Source organism: Lissotriton vulgaris, chromosome 9 (assembly GCF_964263255.1).
Source record: "Lissotriton vulgaris chromosome 9, aLisVul1.2, whole genome shotgun sequence".
Lineage (NCBI taxonomy): Eukaryota > Metazoa > Chordata > Amphibia > Caudata > Salamandridae > Lissotriton > Lissotriton vulgaris.
In genome coordinates this window covers 243300857-243320634 of record NC_141697.1, presented here as the reverse complement: position 1 = coordinate 243320634, position 19778 = coordinate 243300857, and the positions used below count along the sequence as shown (strand labels likewise).

General features: G+C 53.2%; 1 protein-coding gene across 1 annotated transcript in view; it reads right to left on the bottom strand.

Moving 5' to 3' along the window:
- GCHFR (GTP cyclohydrolase I feedback regulator) overlaps positions 1-19778 on the bottom strand; it is a 147118-nt gene that overhangs the window by 37833 nt on the left and 89507 nt on the right. The window lies entirely within an intron of this gene.

Sequence of the window (19778 nt, the reverse complement as noted above, 5' to 3'; positions counted from 1 at the left end):
TTAGATCAAGGGGAGAACCCGGGATTGATCCCAGTTTTACTGGTTCGTGTTGCGCAAATCAGTTGGTGGAAGAGAATCTCTTTTTCTCTTCCATATTACATCAAATGTTAATGCTTTGAGTTTAAATTCATCCAGGCACTTAGGGCCAGATGTATGACCATTCCAAATTGTGAGTCGCAAATTGCGAGTCGCAATTTGGAATGTACAAAAGTATAAGAGACATTGATTGCGATACCCAAACGGGCCGCAAAATGCGAGGCTCATGAATATTAATGAGCCACTAGCAATTTGCGGCCCCATTGGGAATGGCTGGCCCTCCCAGGGATGATAGCCTGCTGGGCTCAACAGACCTCAACATAAGCCTGGCTTTTTACCCCCTAGGCTAACTCACACCCTGACAATCGGAAGGCAGCATGCAGCGCTAGGACACCTTTGGGTAACCTTTGAGTTTAAGAAATATAAGTAACATAACCTAACCTCCATGTCTGGGACTGCTTGTCAATAAAGCAGCGTTTTTAGGTCTTGTAGAACCAACGCGCATGCGTTGTTCTGCGAGAGTTTTAGTAAGGGGCATTTTAAAATGCTCCCAAAGTCTTCAGGCAGATCTGGCACAGTACATGTGCGCCGGGCGTGTGCACCATCTGTCCGCCTGCAGGCTTTGGGAGCATTTTCGCGGCCGCTTTGATGTTCTCAGTGAGCCGCGTGGCCACTGAGAACATCAAAGCGGCCGCGAAATTGCTCACCATTTGCCACCCACTAATCTATCAAACGGCACAGTACAAAGTGGTGGAAGAGAAGTTTACTATGCAGTGGCTTTCAGAATGCTGCAAATGGAGAGGGCTGATGAAAAAGACCAGCTTTCAAAAATGCTTTATTTCCGATGTTGCAATCGGAATACTATAGTACACAACATCGGAAATGAAGCATTTTTGAAAGCTGGTCTTTTTCATCAGCCCTCTCCATTTGCAGCATTCTGATACACCTGAAAGCCACTGGATTAGTAAACTTCCCTGTGGGGTAAAAGAAGAGCGCGTGTGCACCGGGTTATGTGCCTATTTAAGAGAGGGAGAGAAAACTGACAAACTAATGACTAGAGACACTTTTTGATTGTGCTATTCTGTTATGATATTTTATTTTTTTGACATCTTTTTATGAAAATTATTTTTCTGAATTCATTGTAATTGCAATTAATTATATATAAAAATGACAATACATGTACACACAGTGAGATAATAAACAGTGAAATAAATTGTTATAAAAAACACAGAAGTGCATTCCTTTTTCAACGCGTTTCGGCGTGAGCCTTCTTCAGGAAGTCTGTGTGATGCACCAATGTCTTAAACTGAGAAACAGAGATTATATGTCATTAGTATGATGTATTGTTTTCATTCCTCACATGTTCTATATATACATTGCATTTGATAATTTTTCAATTTTTCAACCAGCCTGAATCTTGGGTTCAGGCTGGTTGTCATCATGAGGTGTTACTAGATAGATCTACTCACAGCGAAAAAATTATCAAATGCAATGTATATATAGAACATGTGAGGAATGAAAACAATACATCATACTAATGACATATAATCTCTGTTTCTCAGTTTAAGACATTGGTGCATCACACAGACTTCCTGAAGAAGGCTCACGCCGAAACGCGTTGAAAAAGGAATGCACTTCTGTGTTTTTTATAACAATTTATTTCACTGTTTATTATCTCACTGTGTGTACATGTATTGTCATTTTTATATATAATTAATTGCAATTACAATGAATTCAGAAAAATAATTTTCATAAAAAGATGTCAAAAAAATAAAATATCATAACAGAATAGCACAATCAAAAAGTGTCTCTAGTCATTAGTTTGTCAGTTTTCTCTCCCTCTCTTAAATAGGCACATAACCCGGTGCACACGCGCTCTTCTTTTACCCCACATGCTATTCCTTGCCAGGGTTCATCCTATAAGGCAGGGGCCCCATTCTTCCTAAATTAGTAAACTTCCCTTCCAGCACTCGTGGTGTGGCGACGTCATCACCGACAGTTTTCAAATGCCTCTATTAGCTTTGGATTTACTGCCTGTGTTGTAGATGGGAGGTAATGAAAGTCAGTGAGTCACTTTCATGCACTTTGGTCTCAGCTGTTCAGTCCCTCATCTCCGTCCTGCCCATGTTGTGCATTCTTACATTTCACAAGCTTTACTTAATTTTGCCATGCTTTACTTAATTTAGTTTTTAACAGCAGATCACTCCGCTCGGACATGCTGCAATGCTGAGTTCATTATCTCCCCACCCCGTCCTTTCATAAATGTGGCAGCCATCTGCTGTTGTTTGGATCGGCATACCAGTAAGGCAGCTCTCCTCCCCCTGTTTCTAATTGAAGGCAATGCAACAGCTAGGAGAAAAAAATATATAATTATGCTGTTCTTTTAATTAAGACGTTCACTACGAACGTGTTAATTGTAGCAGTGCATAGCTATAGTCTTACCTTCTAACTTTCACATTGGCGTGACAACATCGCACACACACACACAACCCCAAACACACACACAACCCCACACACACAACCCCCCCCACACACACAACCACCCCCCACACACACAACCCCCCCCACACACACATCACCCCTCGTCACACACCACACACCCACACACAGCCTCAGCCCTGGTTAATTCTGCTCTTGGGCCCTCCTTTCCTGTTCATGGCATCTGGGAATACGAACGCACATAGGCTGCTTTGATTACTTGAATTAGTTTCACTTATACACAAAATCTGCTTCTTGTATTAGTGTTACATATTTATATACCCACTCGCCCTTTGACTTTTCAAATATTTCACATCTCTTTGCTTTCTACTCTGTCTCTTTCTCTTTATTGCTTTCATTCTTTCTACCTCTTAATCCAAACACCAGGCTCTGAAGTAGGCGTCTTTGCCACTGCACCCCTCCCCCTCTAAATACGTCCCTTCCCCAGATTTGCTGACAGATGGTCCCGGTGGTGTTGATTTAGGGGCACTCTCCTGACCCAGGCCGAGCAGGTTGCAGGCTGTCTCCGTGCCTGTGTTTTCTTGCTCTCTCTTGCCTTTAACACGAGGACTTGCCCCGTTGGGTTTTCCAAGCGCCGCTGAGATCTGGCGGCACCTCCCCCATGTGAGCTTTCATTCTCTCTTTCACTTTCCATTTCCCCCCAAGCCTGCACCCCACACCTCACTCAGTAAAAAATTATCACTTTTGTTTTTAACTAGGAAATATTCTTGGCAGTTGCTGTTGCTGACGAGCCTCAGGCTTAGTTCTCATCAGCTTTTGTAAAGTGACTTGACTATTCTGCCACCTCTCTTTCTTATCCACGCACTTTGTCTTCTTATATCTTCTTATTTGTGTCTTCTTCCTCGCTTTGCTTCTTTCTCATCTGTGTCTAAAATTTCCCTCTTTTGTTCTTTCTGCTTCCGCTCTTACTTTCTCCTTTTCTCTGCTTCCTCCACTTTTCATAGCTAATTTTCTCAACTTTTACTCTCCCTCAACCCATGCTCTTCTCTCCCTTCACCCTTGCTTCCTCTCAAATGTCTCTCTGCCTTCACCCTTCACCCTTCATCTCACACTTTCACTCTCGCCTACTCTTGTTCTCACCTTTTCTTTTATCCCTCTTGTCACCCTCACTTCGTATGCTTCTCCCCCACACTCCGTTACTTTTTCTCTGGGTGCTTCTGCCCCCCCCCCACCCTTCTGGCAGGTTCACCCCTGAACTTTTTGCCTGGTGTTACTGTGGCGCAGTGTAAAGTGCATGCGCTCCCTGAGTGCATGTGTGAGATTGGCCTGTCCTCCCATAGGAATGCATGGGGAATGTCTGTGTCCCGGATAGTTCCTGATGCGTGAGGTGTGCAGGCTCGAGTTTGGTATGTGCGGACTCGTGTGATTTAATGCTGTGCAATGATATGTGCGCCGTGAATGTGTCTAGTGTGGATGTGCCACTTCTAGACATGGGTGTGCGTGTGCAGTGAGTGTGCTGGCACGTGATTGGCTGGAGCTGGCTGGTGAGCCTGGCTCCAGGAGTCTGGATGGGTCTGCCCGGTGGTGAGTGTGGAGATTAGCATGCTGATGGCTGGGGAGGAGTGCACCTGGGTCCTGAATAGGGCTGGGCTTTCCCCACACAATGCTGGCTCCGCCCCCTGTGGTGCGTCTAATGTCCCTAGCCCTGCCAGTGAATAGAGTGAGGGGCTGAGCACATCAAGGGTGCTCCCAGACCAGTTGCGACTGGTTCTTCCCCCACCCTGCACCCTAGACAAAGGATTTCTCTGTATAAAAGGAGGCTGTGACCTCTTGTCAAATGTTCTTGTTTCAGACTGGAATCTACCAGGTGTGTGTTGCTGCTTGGGCCCAGGGAAGGCTTGCCTCCCTGGGCCCTGCCCAGCCCCTGGATTGCTGATGGACTTCTTTTGAACCTGGGGGGACTGGAGGACTTTTTCTTTGGTAGGAGCTGCCTGCTCCCCTTTCCCTACCCCAGGATTCCTTCTTTACCAGGAGGACAGGATTGCTGGGGCCCTGGTTGCTTAAGGGGTCATCCCAGAGGGCCCTGGTGCTGTCTGTGCCCCCCAGCACCTTGAGGGTGCTTCCTTTCTCATTACTGGGCAGAGCGCTGTCGTATTCCCGAGGAGGGTAAGCGCTCTGCCCTTTCTTTGGCCCCGAGCGAGCAGGTGCCACCCTGCGCCTTTGTTCGCATTTATTTATTTAATTACGGGTGCCCACCCCGTTTATATGGTCCTTAGCGAGTGCCCACCTCGCTTGTGCATTTTAAATGCTTACCGGCCTGCAGTGGTTGCCTTGCTGCTGAAGGAGGAGAGAAAATCTTAGATTTTTGTTTTCAGCTTGTAGAAGTCCTGGTGCGCCAGGCATCTAGCCAAAGGGTAGCGTCCCTAGGTTGGGGAGCCAGGTTCAGGTGTTTGCCTGTCCTGGACGGCAGGGCGACTGTAGCCAGTGTCCTGGCCGGTTTGTCTTCTAGGGGTACCCCTGTGAACACAGGTGGGGCTCATCTTAGGTGAAGAGACCCTGTGTTTCCCAGAAGGGGTGGTACAGGCCTAACATGGATCTTTAGGGGTCTTGGCTGAGTGTTGTGGTACTACCCTGAGAGCAGGTGGGGCCTACCTTAAGTGGAGGGACCCTGTTCTACAGTGGGAGGGTGCAGAACTCTGGAAGGGGATCAAAGTGAGGCTGACCCCTGTGCATCCGGTGAATTTGAATCCCAGGTGGTAGACCAGTTAAGGGAGCTGTGACCCCGTCATGACCACCTGGTGTCCTGTAGGCACCGCACTGAGCCTCGTCTGCCTTCGGCTGCGCAGCCTATGCCGCTCACCGTCCCCGTCTCGCCGCGGTCCGCGAGCCGCCGCCTGCGCCGCATCTGGTAACCCACAAAGTGCAAAGCCTCACTACACCATTCTTGTGCTGGTCTGACCGTGGTCACTTCTGCTGAGGGAGTAAAGGTCCCGAACTGGTGGGAGAGTTGTGTTCTGGAGGGTGCTTCTCCTGGGAGAGTGCGCAACCCCAGAAGTAGAGGTAGGGTGGGGCATTCTTGCCCGTGACCTCTGGTCAGCCTGAGGGTGCGGACCCTAGGTTGGAGGCTCAGTGGTAGTTTGGAACTACACTGAGAAAGGGAGTGGAGAGCGGCTAGTGTAGGCCAGGGGTTACTACCCCCCACTCTGTGGGTTGGCAGGGACCAGTGGTATCTGGGTGGCCTAGGGCCTGGTCATAGCCGTGGACAACTAAGTGAGGTAGCCTGGTTGGGCCTGGTTTTTTTTTTTTTAAGTATGTGCTTGTCTTGTGGAACAACAGGGCGTAGAACCGGAGGGTGTCCCTGCAGTGCGGGCCCGCGTCCGTGTTCTATCGCCCAAAGCAGGGAAGTCCTTCAAAGTGGTGATTGGCCTACCCTGCGTTTTGGCTGGAAGGGGATTGTATTGGACTTGGCCCTTCTGGCAGGTTCACCCCTGAACTTTTTTCCTGGTGTTATTAAATAGTGATTTCTGGTCTTTGCGCACTTTGACACTGTGGCGCAGTGTAAAGTGCGTGCGCTCCCTGAGTGCATGTGTGAGACCCTGTATGATTCTAGATAATAAACTCTTTCTGTAAAAAAACTGAAAAAATCCTCATGTACTGTATACTAATGAATGTCCCATATACCTTTTAGATTCATTAAGTTTTTAATCATAGTCCTGAGGAAGGTGTTCTACCCATCTAAGCACCGAAACGCGTCGACAACACTGGCTTTTTAACTTGTTTTCATATGCTTTACATTGTATTTTTGTGTAAGAAATATAATATGTATGTAACCTTATGGTAAGAAATTGTTCATGTCTAATTATTTGATCTAAGAAACTTTTTCTTTTTTAATAAATGTGATATTTTGATATAATCTATGGTCTGTTGGTATATGTGTTACTGAGGATATTTGAGTTTTCTAGATAGGTGTCTGGCTTTACTAGTTACATTCATATAAAACTATACTTAAAAACCACAGAAATGATTCTCCTTTTTTAGCCATGTGTGAGATTGGCCTTCCCTCCCATAGGAATGCATGGGGAATGTCTGTGTCCCGGGTATTTCCTGATGCGTGAGGTGTGCAGGCTCGAGTTTGGTATGTGCGGACTCGTGTGATTTAATGCTGCGCAATATGTGCGGCATGAATGTGTCTAGTGTGGAAGTGCCACTTCTAGACATGGGTGTGCATGTGCAGTTAGTGTGCTGGCCCGTTATTGGCTGGAGCTGGCTGGTGAGCCTGGCTCCAGGAGTCTGGATGGGTCTGTCCGGTGGTGAGTGTGGAGATTAGCATGCTGATGGCTGGGGAGGAGTGCACCTGGGTCCTGAATACGGCTGGGCTTTCCCCACACAATGCTGGCTCCGCCCCCTGTGGTGCGTCTAATGTCCCTAGCCCTGCCAGTGAATAGAGCCCTGGTTGCTTAAGGAGTCATCCCAGAGGACCCTGGTGCTGTCTGTGCCCCCCAGCGCCTTGAGGGCGCTTCATTTCTCATTACTGGGCAGAGAGCTGTCGTATTCCCGAGGAGGGTAAGCGCTCCTGCCCTTTCTTTGGCCCCGAGCGAGCAGGTGCCACCCTGCGTCTTTGTTCGCATTTATTTATTTAATTACGGGTGCCCACCCCGTTTATATGGTCCTTAGCGAGTGCCCAACTCGCCTGTGCATTTTAAATGCTTACCGAGGGTGCCCACCCCCCGGTATTACCCCCTGTGAATCGCCGCCGCGGCCCCTCTTAGGCCGAAACCGGAAGCCAGGCCCGCGCCCGCCTGACTGTGGGTGGGGCCTGGAGTGCCTCACTTCCGCTTCCCCCTGCCTGGAGGAAGCCATTGCAGTTGTGCCGGTCTCCCGGGTCAAGAGGGACACCAGAGAGGTTACCGCCAGCGCGGAGGAGAAGCCTGTGTCCCGCCTGCCCGGTCGCACGGCCGGAAACGGAAGGGGTGTTGCGTGGGGAGGCCGGGAGCCCACCCTGCCTCCCCGAGTGGCAGCAGACCGACCCGGAGCCCTGCGGGCTCCATTGGAAAAAGCCCCGGTCCCGAGATGGGGGACCGGGTGAAGCGGGACGGGCGCATTGTGAAGGCGGGGCTCTCATGTGGTGAGAGAGCCCCGCAGCGCTACCGCCGCAGAGAAAGCAGTGCCGAAGAAGAGCCCCCGCCTCCAGGTCCCGGTGAGTGGGGTGCAGTTTTGGCAGTGCTGGGGGCCTCAGTTAGTAAGAGTCCCCCGAGCGGGACTCCAACGTTTGGGGACATGATTCTTTCAAGAGCCAGATGGCTCAGTGTGGCATGTTGGCCCCTAGAGCCCGTGCGTGGCTCCCAGGGGGGGGGGGGGCAGTTATTTTGAAAAAGCACAGTATATTTGGGGCATGATGATTTCAGGAGTCAGTGCGCTCCCCAGGGGCAGAGTGATCCCTAAAGCCCGAGTGGCTTCCACCAATTGTTCGCCCCACTATTCCCAGAGCCTAGAGGGCTCCAACCCTGTGCCGCAGTGTGTATTTGTAGAGCCTAGAGGGCTCCAACCTTTTGCACAGTTTTGTTCTGAGGGCTAGCGAAAGCCCCTGCCGCAGTTTTGTTCCAGCTGCCCAGCAAGTAGTGGGCAGCTGCACCATTTAGGTTTCTTTCTTTTAGGGACATGTACTCTGGTCTTTAGGAGTGTGGCGCACTCCTTCATCCCTACCCTGGCCTTCCCCAGCTGCGCAGCACTTAGTGCCAGCTGCAGCGTTTAGGCCCTGTTCTGTCCCTGTCCTCAGCTGCCCAGCAAGTAGTGGGCAGCTGCTACGTTTAGGTTTTGGCGCAGTGGCGCAACCTGGACTTTGATGTAAGTTCTGTGCTAATGTGATTTCTGCGAATTGTTATTTGCTGCACCTCTGAATGTGTTTTGATGCGTCATGTGCCTTGTTCCTTACACCCTGAATGTAGGTTTATACATCATGTGTTTTCCTTCCCTACACCTCTGAATGTTGTAATGCATCATGTGTAATATTCTTAAGTCTTTACCCCTAAATGTATGGTGATACTTAGGTGGTTGTTTTGTCCTAGTACAGGTGTTACTAGTGAGGTCCTGGTTCCCTGCGTAATATTCTCCTAAGGTGGTTAGGGTTGCGTAGGTGGTACTTACCTCTTACCCATAGTTACTGTTGTTGCTGGTGGGTGCGTGCACAAATACTTAACTTACATTGCCTCCAGGGTAAGCCTTACTGCTCGTGTCACGCTACCAAGGGGGTGAGCAGGGGTAATCTTGGCGTGTAACTTCCTTGCCCTGACTTAGGTATGGTGGTTTCTGCCTGGCTTTGGCACAAGCCTTAGCCAACCAGAAATCCCATTTCTAACAATCAATATGCCTGTCTACACTCAGGATATAAAACGGAGCGTAACCTTTATACGGTCTAGTTACAGACCCAGTTCTTCATGGGGAAGCAGCCTTCTCACTACTGTCTCTGCCGCCACGTAGTAACAGTAAAACAATGTTAATTAGCAAAGATAAAATGCATATTTGCAGTTGATTGCCACTCATAACATAATTAAAATACACAGATTGATAGAGAAGCACCCCACGACATTTGTGCTAACTTTTTTTTTTTTTCGTTTTCCCATTCAACTTGAATCCAAAAATAGAAAAAAAGGCAATTGTGTAATTTTTTAGATGCATGTTTTCTTGGTGTGCGCACCTACAAAATGACATGCAGGTCGCTCAAGTTTTTTTTTTAAAACCATGCTGCACAGTATTGGTGACTGCGCACTCACACATTGCTCACTCACAGTAATGTAGTCCACACACACACTGCCCCCTCACACAGTGCGCACTCACACTACTTTAGGCCACACACACTAGACCCTCACACCCCGCACCCTCGCACACCTCGCACCCTCACACACTCTCATTACACTGTGCCCTCACACATTGACCCCTCACACACAGCCCACTCACACAGACCACTCACACACTACCCCCTCACACACTACCCCCTCACACACTGCCCCCTCACACACTGCCCCCTCACACACTGCGCACTCACACACTGCGCACTCACACATTGCGCACTCACACATTGCGCACTCACACTACTTTAGGCCACACACTAGACCCTCACACCCCGCACCCTCGCACACCTCGCACCCTCACACACTCTCATTACACTGTGCCCTCACACATTGACCCCTCACACACTGCCCCCTCACACATTGTGCACTCACTCTACTTTGGGCCACACACACTGCACCCTCACACCCTGCACCCTCACACTCTCATTACACTGTGCCCTCACCCACTGCCCCCTCACACACAGCCCACTCACACAGACCACTCACACACTACCCCCTCACACACTGCCCCCTCACACACTGCGCACTCACACACTGCGCACTCACACATTGCTCACTCACACTACTTTAGGCCAAACACACTGCACCCTCACACCCTGCACACCTCGCACCCTCACACACTCTCATTACACTGTGCCCTCACACACTGCCCCCTCTCACAGACCACTCATGCACTGCCCCCTCACACAGACCACTCACACACTGCCCCCTCACACAGTGACCCCTCACACACTGCGCACTCACACATTGCTCACTCACACATTGCTCACTCACACTACTGTAGGGAACACACACTGCACAATCACACACCGCACCCTCACACACTCTCATTACACTGCGCCCTCACACACTGCCTCCTCTCACACTGCCCCTCACACATTAGCCCCCACACACTTCCCCCTCACACACTGCCCACTCACACTGCCCACTCACACACTGCACACACAGACTGCGCACTTACAGACTGCGCACTCACACATTCACACTACTTTAGGCCACACACACTACACCCTCACACACCCCGCACCCTCTCACACCCCTCACCCATGCACCCTCTCACGCTCTGCCCCCTCTCACACACTGCCCCCCACACACACTGCCCCCTTACACACTGCGCACTCACACATTGCTAACTCACACTACTTTAGGCCACACACACTGCACCCACACACCCCGCAACCTCGCACACCTCGCACCCTCACACACTCATTACACTGTGCCCTCACACATTGCCCCCTCACACACTGCCCCCTCACACATTGCGTACTCACACTACTTTAGGCCACACACACTGCACCCTCACACCCCGCACCCCTCCCACCCTCACATTACACTACCCCCTCACAAAGACCACTCACACACTGCCACCTCACACAGACCACTCACTGCCCCCTCACACCCACACAACCCCACACAACCCCACACACCCACAACACCCCCACACACACCCCTCCACACACACAACCCCTCCACACACACACACACAACCCCTCCACACACACGCACACAACCCCTCCACACACACACACAACCCCTCCACACACACACACAAAACCCCTCCACACACACACACAACCCCTCCACACACACACACAACCCCTCCACACACAACCCCTCCACACACACACACAACCCCATACACACAACCCCACACACAACCCCACGTACACAACCCCCCCACACACACAACCCTCCCACACACAACCCTCCCACACACAACCCCACACACATAACCCCACACACATAACCCCACACACACAACCCCACACACACACAACCCCACGCACACAACCACAAGCACACACACAACCACACTCAATCACACACACAACCCCAAACACAACACACAACCCCAAACACAACACACAACCCCAAACACAACACACAACCCCACACACAACACACAACCACACACACACAAAACCACAACCACACACACAACCACACACACAACCATCTCTCTATCGTCCTCACTCTATCTATCTATTGCCCTCAGTCTATCTATCAATCTATCTATCGCCCTCTATCTAGCTACTTATCTATCGCCCTCCCTTTATCTATCTATCGCCCTCCCTCCATCGCCCTCACTCTATCTATCTATCTATTGCACTCACGCTAACTATCGCATCACCACAGCATCACTCTGCACCACCACAGTATCACTCAGGGGCACCACAACATCACTATGCGCTACCACAGCGTCACTGAACGCCACCGCATAACTTGTCGCCACCACAACATCACTCAGCGCCACCAAAACATCAATCTGTGCAACCATTTAACAACAACTGGTTCAAATATGTTCTCTCAATGTTTCAAGCTTTATTACAAATGTCACAAAAAAGTTAATATTTCACTTCTGTTCTTGGATTTTCGTCACAATAAAATACACTGAACATAATCTTCACAAAAGTTATTTACAAAAGTTTAAGCTATTGCCATTATAAATTACAATAACTTTTATTTATGTATTAATTATTAAAAAAAATAAAAGCCATTGTTATTTGTAATATCAAATCAAATCAAATAAGCTTTATTCGGTTTTTAGTTTAAAACCATAAAAGCAACAAGAAAAAATACATACATGCATAGATAACTCATCATTTCATTACAAAAAAGAAACCGACTATTAAAACAAACTAAAATCAATTTGACGAATCAGCTAAAAAAAAGTACGTGCGTAATCAAAACTAATTAGAGGGTAGAGGGTTAATAGCACAGGGTACACGGAATCCCCTTTCACCAAGAATTATGATTTAGTGACATTTGACTTGGTAGCGGATGGTATCGGGGGCCGGGATAAAAATCATACAGGAACCAGATGCAGATGGGGCCATCTCCCTCTTTGGGCTGGGAAGATCGTAGGTAGGGGACAATGTTCCTACTCTTGAATTTAATTAAGATCAAGTCCCCCGAGATGTCTTTGGGCAACGTGCCGAGCCACCCCACCCTCCTGACACTCAGGATTCCACCATCTAGAGCAGGTGGCAACGGTCTGTTGTGTTTTAGCCAGAAAATGGCTTTGTTTAGCAGGTCCTGGTGTGTTTCAAGTTTTCCCTGACTAAGTGCAGGGACCCCAGAGAGAACAGTCACGTATGGGGCGGCTTCTGGAGGTAGATTAATTCGATGCCTTCTTTCTAGAACAGTCCTTGGAGCTCTGTGAGGTACGAGTGCGCGGTTAAAAGTAACGTTCCAGCCACTTGGAATGGGTGTAGTAATAGGGGGTTCAAGAGTTTGAACTTTCCTGCGTGCAGTGGACTTAGACTTTTCATTGTTGATCGGGGGAATAGGATGAATAGGTATAGCAGTTTTTTCAGTTGGTGGATAGTTCCTTTTTATTGTTTTTTCGATACTGGTCAACCTGTCCCCTAGATCGTTGATTTTTGTGACCAGAGGTGATAGTGCAGATATTAACAGTTGCTCAATCTGAGCCAGTAAGGTCAATTGGAGGGGCGATACAGAGTCATGTATTGTGTTCACAGCCGTAGTCGGCGTTAATATAGTTGGGTTGGAGGGGGATAATGAGGGGCTAGTGCACATTTTGTCAGCATTAGATAGATTCTCAAGGACATTATCTTTTTCCACATCAGCGTCTCTACCCACTATAGGGGGGGTTGATACGTCCGGGGCATACTTCGTACTACACAGGGCATTCAGCTCCTCCTAGATGGATATGATTAATGGAAAGCAGAACTGCAAAAGCGACAATAGGCAGTACAATGTGGGATCAATAAGAAGGTAAAGAAAAGCCTCGGTACCTCCTCCTTCGATCAAACCAAGTGGGGTGGCCCGTCCCGGCCTCCTTGTGCCTCTGAGGGCCACAGAGGGCCCGCCCTTTGCCCGGGCTTAGCCCCGGGCGCCGACCCGCGCACGATCCCGCGATGCGGCGGCTCACGCGGACCTTAAGCGCACCTCCGGGGGGCGGGACAGGATGCGCGCCTTCCTAGGCGCAAGCGGTGCTGGGGGATGTAGTCCCTGATCTGCCGCCTCGCCGCGATGGTTGGGGAGCAGCAGGCAGCAGGGAAGCAGAGAGCCTGGTGTCTGTTGCAGCGAAGCAGCGCTGGGGCTGCAGTGGTCCAGGAGCCCAAGTGGTGACCTCCCAGGTCAGTGGCAGTGTCAGGTCCCCCGCTCCCCCGGGGCTCACGCTGACCTTAAGCGCACCTCCGTGGGCGGGACAGGATGCGCGCCTTCCTAGGCGAAAGCGGTGCTGGGGGATGTAGTCCCCGATCTGCCGCCTCGCCGCCAGTGGCGTAACGATACTTGAGGGGCCCCCCCTGCAATATACATGGAGGGGGCCCCCCCTCACTCCGGACCCCAAGTCCCGCCCTGACCCTCACTGGACTCAGATCCCTCAGCCAGACCCCAGGGCCTAGCCCCGCCTTGATCCTCACTGGACTCAGACCCTCATCTCTCAGCCAGACCCCGACCCCCGCTCTGACCCTCACTGGACTCGGACCTTCATCCCTCAGACCCCAGCCTAGACCCGCCCTGACCCTCACTGGACTCAGACCCCTCATCCATCAGCCAGACCCCTCGCCCCGCCCTGACCCTCACTGGACTCAGACCCTTATCTCTCAGCCAGACCCCGACCCCCGCCCTGACCCTCACTGGACTCGGACCCTCATCCCTCAGATCCCAGGCCTAGCCCTGCCCTGACCCTCACTGGACTCAGACCCCTTATTCATGAGCCAGACCCCAAGCCCCGCCCTGATCCTAACTGGACTCAAACCCCTCATCCAGACCCCAAGCCCCGCCCTGACCCTCACTGGACTCAGACCCCTCATCCAGACCCCAAGCCCCGCCCTGACCCTCACTGGACTCAGACCCTCATCCCTCACCAGACCCCAAGCCCAGCCCTGACCCTCACTGGGCTCAGACCCTCATCCCTCAGCCAGACCCCCGGCCTAGTCCCACCCTGACCCTCACTGGACTCAGACCTCTCATCCCTCAGCCTGACCCCAAGCCCCGCTCTGACCCTCACTGGACTCAGTCCTCTCATCCCTCTGCCAGACCCCTGGCCTAGCCCCACCCTGGACTCAAACCTCTCATCCCTCAGGCCTAGCCCCACCCTGACCCTCACTGGACTCAGACCCTCATCCCTCAGCAAGACCCCTGGCCTAACCCCACCCTGACCCTCACTGGACTCAGACCTCTCATCCCTCAGACCCCAGGCCTAGCCCCACCCTGACCCTCACTGTACTCAGACCTCTCATCCCTCAGACCCCAGGCCTAGCTCCACCCTGACCCTCACTGGACTCAGACCTCTCATCCCTCAGACCCCAGGCCTAGCCCCGCCTTGACCCTCACTGGACTCAGACCTCTCTTCCCTCAGACCCCAAGCCCCGCCCTGACCCTCACTGGACTCAGACCTCATCCCTCAGACCCGAGGCCTAGCCCCACCCTGACCCTCACTGGACTTAGACATCTCATCCATTAGACCCCAGGCCTAGCCCTGCCCTGACCCTCACTGGACTCAGACCCTCATCCCTCAGACCCCGCACTGACCCTCACTGGACTCAGACCTCTCCTCCCTCAGACCCCAGGCCTAGCCCCGCTTTGACCCTCACTGGACTCGGACCTCTCATCTCTCAGACCCCAGGCCTGGCCTAGCCCCACCCTGACCCTCACTGGACTTATACCTCTCATCCCTCAGACCCCAGGCCTAGCCCTGCCCTGCTCCTCACTGGACTCAGACCCCAGGCCCCGCACTGACCCTCACTGGACTCAGACCTCTCATCCCTCTGCCAGACCACCAGCCTAGCCCCACCCTGGACTCAGACCTCTCATCCCTCAGACCCCAGGCCTAGCCCCACCCTGACCCTCACTGGACTCAGACCCTCATCACTCAGCAAGACTCCCGGCCTAGCCCCACCCTGACCCTCACTGGACTCAGACCTCTCATCCCTCAGACCCCAGGCCTAGCCCCACCCTGACCCTCACTGTACTCAGACCTCTCATCCCTCAGACCCCAGGCCTAGCTCCACCCTGACCCTCACTGGACTCAGACCTCTCATCCCTCAGACCCCAGGCCTAGCCCCGCCTTGACCCTTACTGGACTCAGACCTCTCTTCCCTCAGACCCCAAACCCCGCCCTGACCCTCACTGGACTCAGACCTCATCCCTCAGACCCGAGGCCTAGCCCCACCCTGACCCTCACTGGACTTAGACATATCCATTAGACCCCAGGCCTAGCCCTGCCCTGACCCTCACTGGACTCAGACCCTCATCCCTCAGACCCCGCACTGACCCTCACTGGACTCAGACCTCTCCTCCCTCAGACCCCAGGCCTAGCCCCGCTTTGACCCTCACTGGACTCAGACCTCTCATCCCTCAGACCCCAGGCCTGGCCTAGCCCCACCCTGACCCTCACTGGACTTATACCTCTCATCCCTCAGACCCCAGGCCTAGCCCTGCCCTGCTCCTCACTGGACTCAGACCCCAGGCCCCACACTGACCCTCACTGGACTTATACCTCTCATCCCTCAGACCCCAGGCCTAGCCCTGCCCTGCTCCTCACTGGACTCAGACCCCAGGCCCCGCACTGACCCTCACTGGACTCAGACCTCTCATCCCTCTGCCAGACCACCAGCCTAGCCCCACCCTGGACTCAGACCTCTCATCCCTCAGACCCCAGGCCTAGCCCCACCCTGACCCTCACTGGACTCAGACCCTCATCACTCAGCAAGACTCCCGGCCTAGCCCCACCCTGACCCTCACTGGACTCAGACCTCTCTTCCCTCAGACCCCAGGCCTAGGTCCACCCTGACCCTCAATGGACTCAGACCTCTCTTCCCTCAGAACCCAAGCCCCGCCCTGACCCTCACTGGACTCAGACCTCTCATCCCTCAGATCCGAGGCCTAGCCCCACCCTGACTCTCACTGGACTTATACCTCTCATCCCTCAGACCCCAGGCCTAGCCCTGCCCTGCTCCTCACTGGACTCAGACCCCAGGCCCCGCACTGACCCTCACTGGACTCAGACCTCTCATCCCTCTGCCAGACCACCAGCCTAGCCCCACCCTGGACTCAGACCTCTCATCCCTCAGACCCCAGGCCTAGCCCCACCCTGACCCTCACTGGACTCAGACCCTCATCACTCAGCAAGACTCCCGGCCTAGCCCCACCCTGACCCTCACTGGACTCAGACCTCTCTTCCCTCAGACCCCAGGCCTAGGTCCACCCTGACCCTCAATGGACTCAGACCTCTCTTCCCTCAGAACCCAAGCCCCGCCCTGACCCTCACTGGACTCAGACCTCTCATCCCTCAGATCCGAGGCCTAGCCCCACCCTGACTCTCACTGAACTTAGACCTCTCGTCCCTCAGACCCCAGGCCTAGCCCTGCCCTGACCCTCACTGGACTCAGACCCTCATCCCTCAGACCCCAGGCCCCGCACTGACCCTCACTGGACTCAGACCTCTCATCCCTCATCCCTCAGACCCCAGGCCCCACCCTGACCCTCACTGGACTCAGACCTCTCATCCCTCAGACCCCAGGCCTAGCCCCGCCTTGACCCTCACTGGACTCAGACCTCTCATCCCTCAGACCTCAGACCCCAGGCCTAGCCCTGCCCTGACCCTCACTGGACTCAGACCCTCATCCCTCAGACCCCAGGCCCCACACTGACCCTCACTGGACTCAGACCTCTCATCCCTCAGACCCCAGGCCCTACCCTTCTGTTGTTCACTTTAAATTATGGCTATGCGCGCCGCCGCGCCCGGGCGCCCCTGATGCCACGCACACGCCCCACACGGACACGCACCGAGTTCTGCTGCTTATTGGCCCGGCTGGCTGGCTGGCGCATGATGTTTGTGCGAGCCCTGGGGCTGCCCCATTGCTCACCACCACTCGGCAGCAGCCAGCCCTAGTGCCCACGTCCCCCACGCGCATACGCGGCGGTCGGAAGTGCGGAACAGAAAGTGAAAGAATTAAAGGCCTGTCCCGCTGCCCGCCGCCATTTCATAGAATCAGGCGGCAGTGCTTAGACTAAGATATTAACAGTTATCTCAGTTTAAGCACTGCCGCCTGATTCTCTTAGTCTAAGCTGGCACTGCGTGCCGCCTGATTCTATGAAATGGCGGCGGGCCGCGGGACAGGCCTTTCATTCTTTCACTTTCCGTCCATTGCGCCATATAACACTAACAATAAATACATAACTTTTGTTTGCGACCAATTTCATTAGCTTCCAAGACCGTTGAGAGCAAAGTTGATTTTGCTTGTTTACATTTCTAAAAGTTTGCATGAATTCAAGGGCAAACGCTTAACCTTCTTCCCTACTTAAGGTTCCTCATCCCACTGAATTTTATCCTGTACAGTGAGGTCCTGTTTACACTGGTTTGATGTGGTTAGTTTTCACTCCCGTCCATCCACTGCCAAGGAAAGAAAAGTGGAGTTTGAAAATATTGTCTGTAGTGATGAAGAAAGTTCTTCACAGAGTGGCGACGGGGAAAAGGCGCACAACAAGGAAGTTGCAGGAGTGATCTAAACACAGGCTCAATAGTCAATACAGGAAAAATAAAGATATTTCATTCACAGTTAAATCGATGCATAGCAGGGCAAATAAACGCCCGAGGAAACTAGATGGCTGCCAGTTAAAAGGAGTTGCTAGGGCAATGTAAAAGCACAGCCGATGAGGACCATCTTTCATCTTACTAACTGCTCTCCTCAACTAAACAGGTCGCGCGTCAGCAAAATAAATACAGCGCTTTTCGTTGCATCTGTTAATACATAACTTGAAAGCTATGAGCAACACCCACCCACTTCTACATGTTTAATTCCCACTCTGCTGTCCTGCTGCCTTTGCTTTCATCAGGTGCGAGCAGTCTCCATTCCATTCCAGTCCGACACTCTCTCACAGGGTGATGACGGGCCTAACGGGGGCCACGCCCCCCCCCCCCCTCTCTCTCTCTATCACAGTGTGATGACGGGCCTAACGGGGGCCACGGCCGCTCCCCCATTTCGGACTTGCTCTTGGGGCCCCAGGCCATCGAAGACTCGGGCCCGGCCGGGGCCCCGCACGCACCATGATTTCGAACACTAGACTGTCTCAGGGTGGCCCCGGCCGGCGGCCGCACCATTTACAAGACCCAGTCCCAGCCAGCCTCCCAGGGGGGGCCCCGGCCGGGGCCCCGCCCGCACCATCTCAAATACAGCAGGGGCCCCTGCCGGCCGAGGCCGGCAGCGCTGCGCACCATTATGCAAAGCCTGCCTTGGATGCTTACGTGTTGCTGCTGAACTCGGGTCCTACCTGCCCACTCTAGACGGGGGATCTTTAAAAGTCAAATGCTGTCGCAGGAGGAGGGTGTACAATGCTGTAGCACGTAGCTAGTTGCTGGGGGGTGCCTCAGCGATGGACTGCCATTGGTAGTCAGGTTCAGGAGTCTCCTTGTGAGAGGGACTAAAGTGAAACGAAAGTACTGGGCAACGACGTGATTTGCGTATGACATCAGGGCAATCGTCCCGACAGGGCAACACTGCAGTGCAAAGCCACCCAGGAGCTAGAAATAATTAAAATATGGCCTGCGGCCTCACGGTCCCTCTCCGTCATCTCTGGCCTCTGTGAGGCCTGCCTCATGCGCGCACTTTTAATTGCGCATGACAATGGTCCCTGATCCCAGACCAGCCCCATCCTGAGAGTAACATGCAGCCTTCTGCACACCTTGCACTATTATGCAGAGGTCACGGCGAGGTGCTGGTGCAATAAACGAAGGCGATGCTATAACCATTAATCAGTAATCACCAAATATACCTGACAGATATGTGGTCCTTGCTGGCTCGAATGATGGGGCCCCTGGAGCGTGGGGGCCCCCCCGCAATGCGTGGGCTGCGGGGGCCTGTGTTACGCCCCTGCTCGCCGCGATGGTTGGGGAGCGGCAGGCAGCAGGGAAGCAGAGAGCCTGGTGTCTGTTGCAGCGAAGCAGCGCTGGGGCTGCAGTGGTCCAGGAGCTCAAGTGGTGACCTCCCAGGTCAGTGGAAGTGTCAGGTCCCCCGCTCCCCCGGGGCTCACGCTGACCTTAAGCGCACCTCCGGGGGCGGGACAGGATGCGCGCCTTCCTAGGCGCAAGCGGTGCTGGGGGATGTAGTCCCCGATCTGCCGCCTCGCCGCGATGGTTGGGGAGCGGCAGGCAGCAGGGAAGCAGAGAGCCTGGTGTCTGTTGCAGCGAAGCAGAGCTGGGGCTGCAGTGGTCCAGGAGCCCAAGTGGTGACCTCCCAGGTCAGTGGCAGTGTCAGGTCTCCCGCTCCCCCGGGGCTCACGCTGACCTTAAGCGCACCTCCGGGGGCGGGACAGGATGCTCGCCTTCCTAGGCGCAAGCGGTGCTGGGGGATGTAGTCCCCGATCTGCCGCCTCGCCGCGATGGTTGGGGAGCGGCAGGCAGCAGGGAAGCAGAGAGCCTGGTGTCTGTTGCAGCGAAGCAGCGCTGGGGCTGCAGTGGTCCAGGAGCTCAAGTGGTGACCT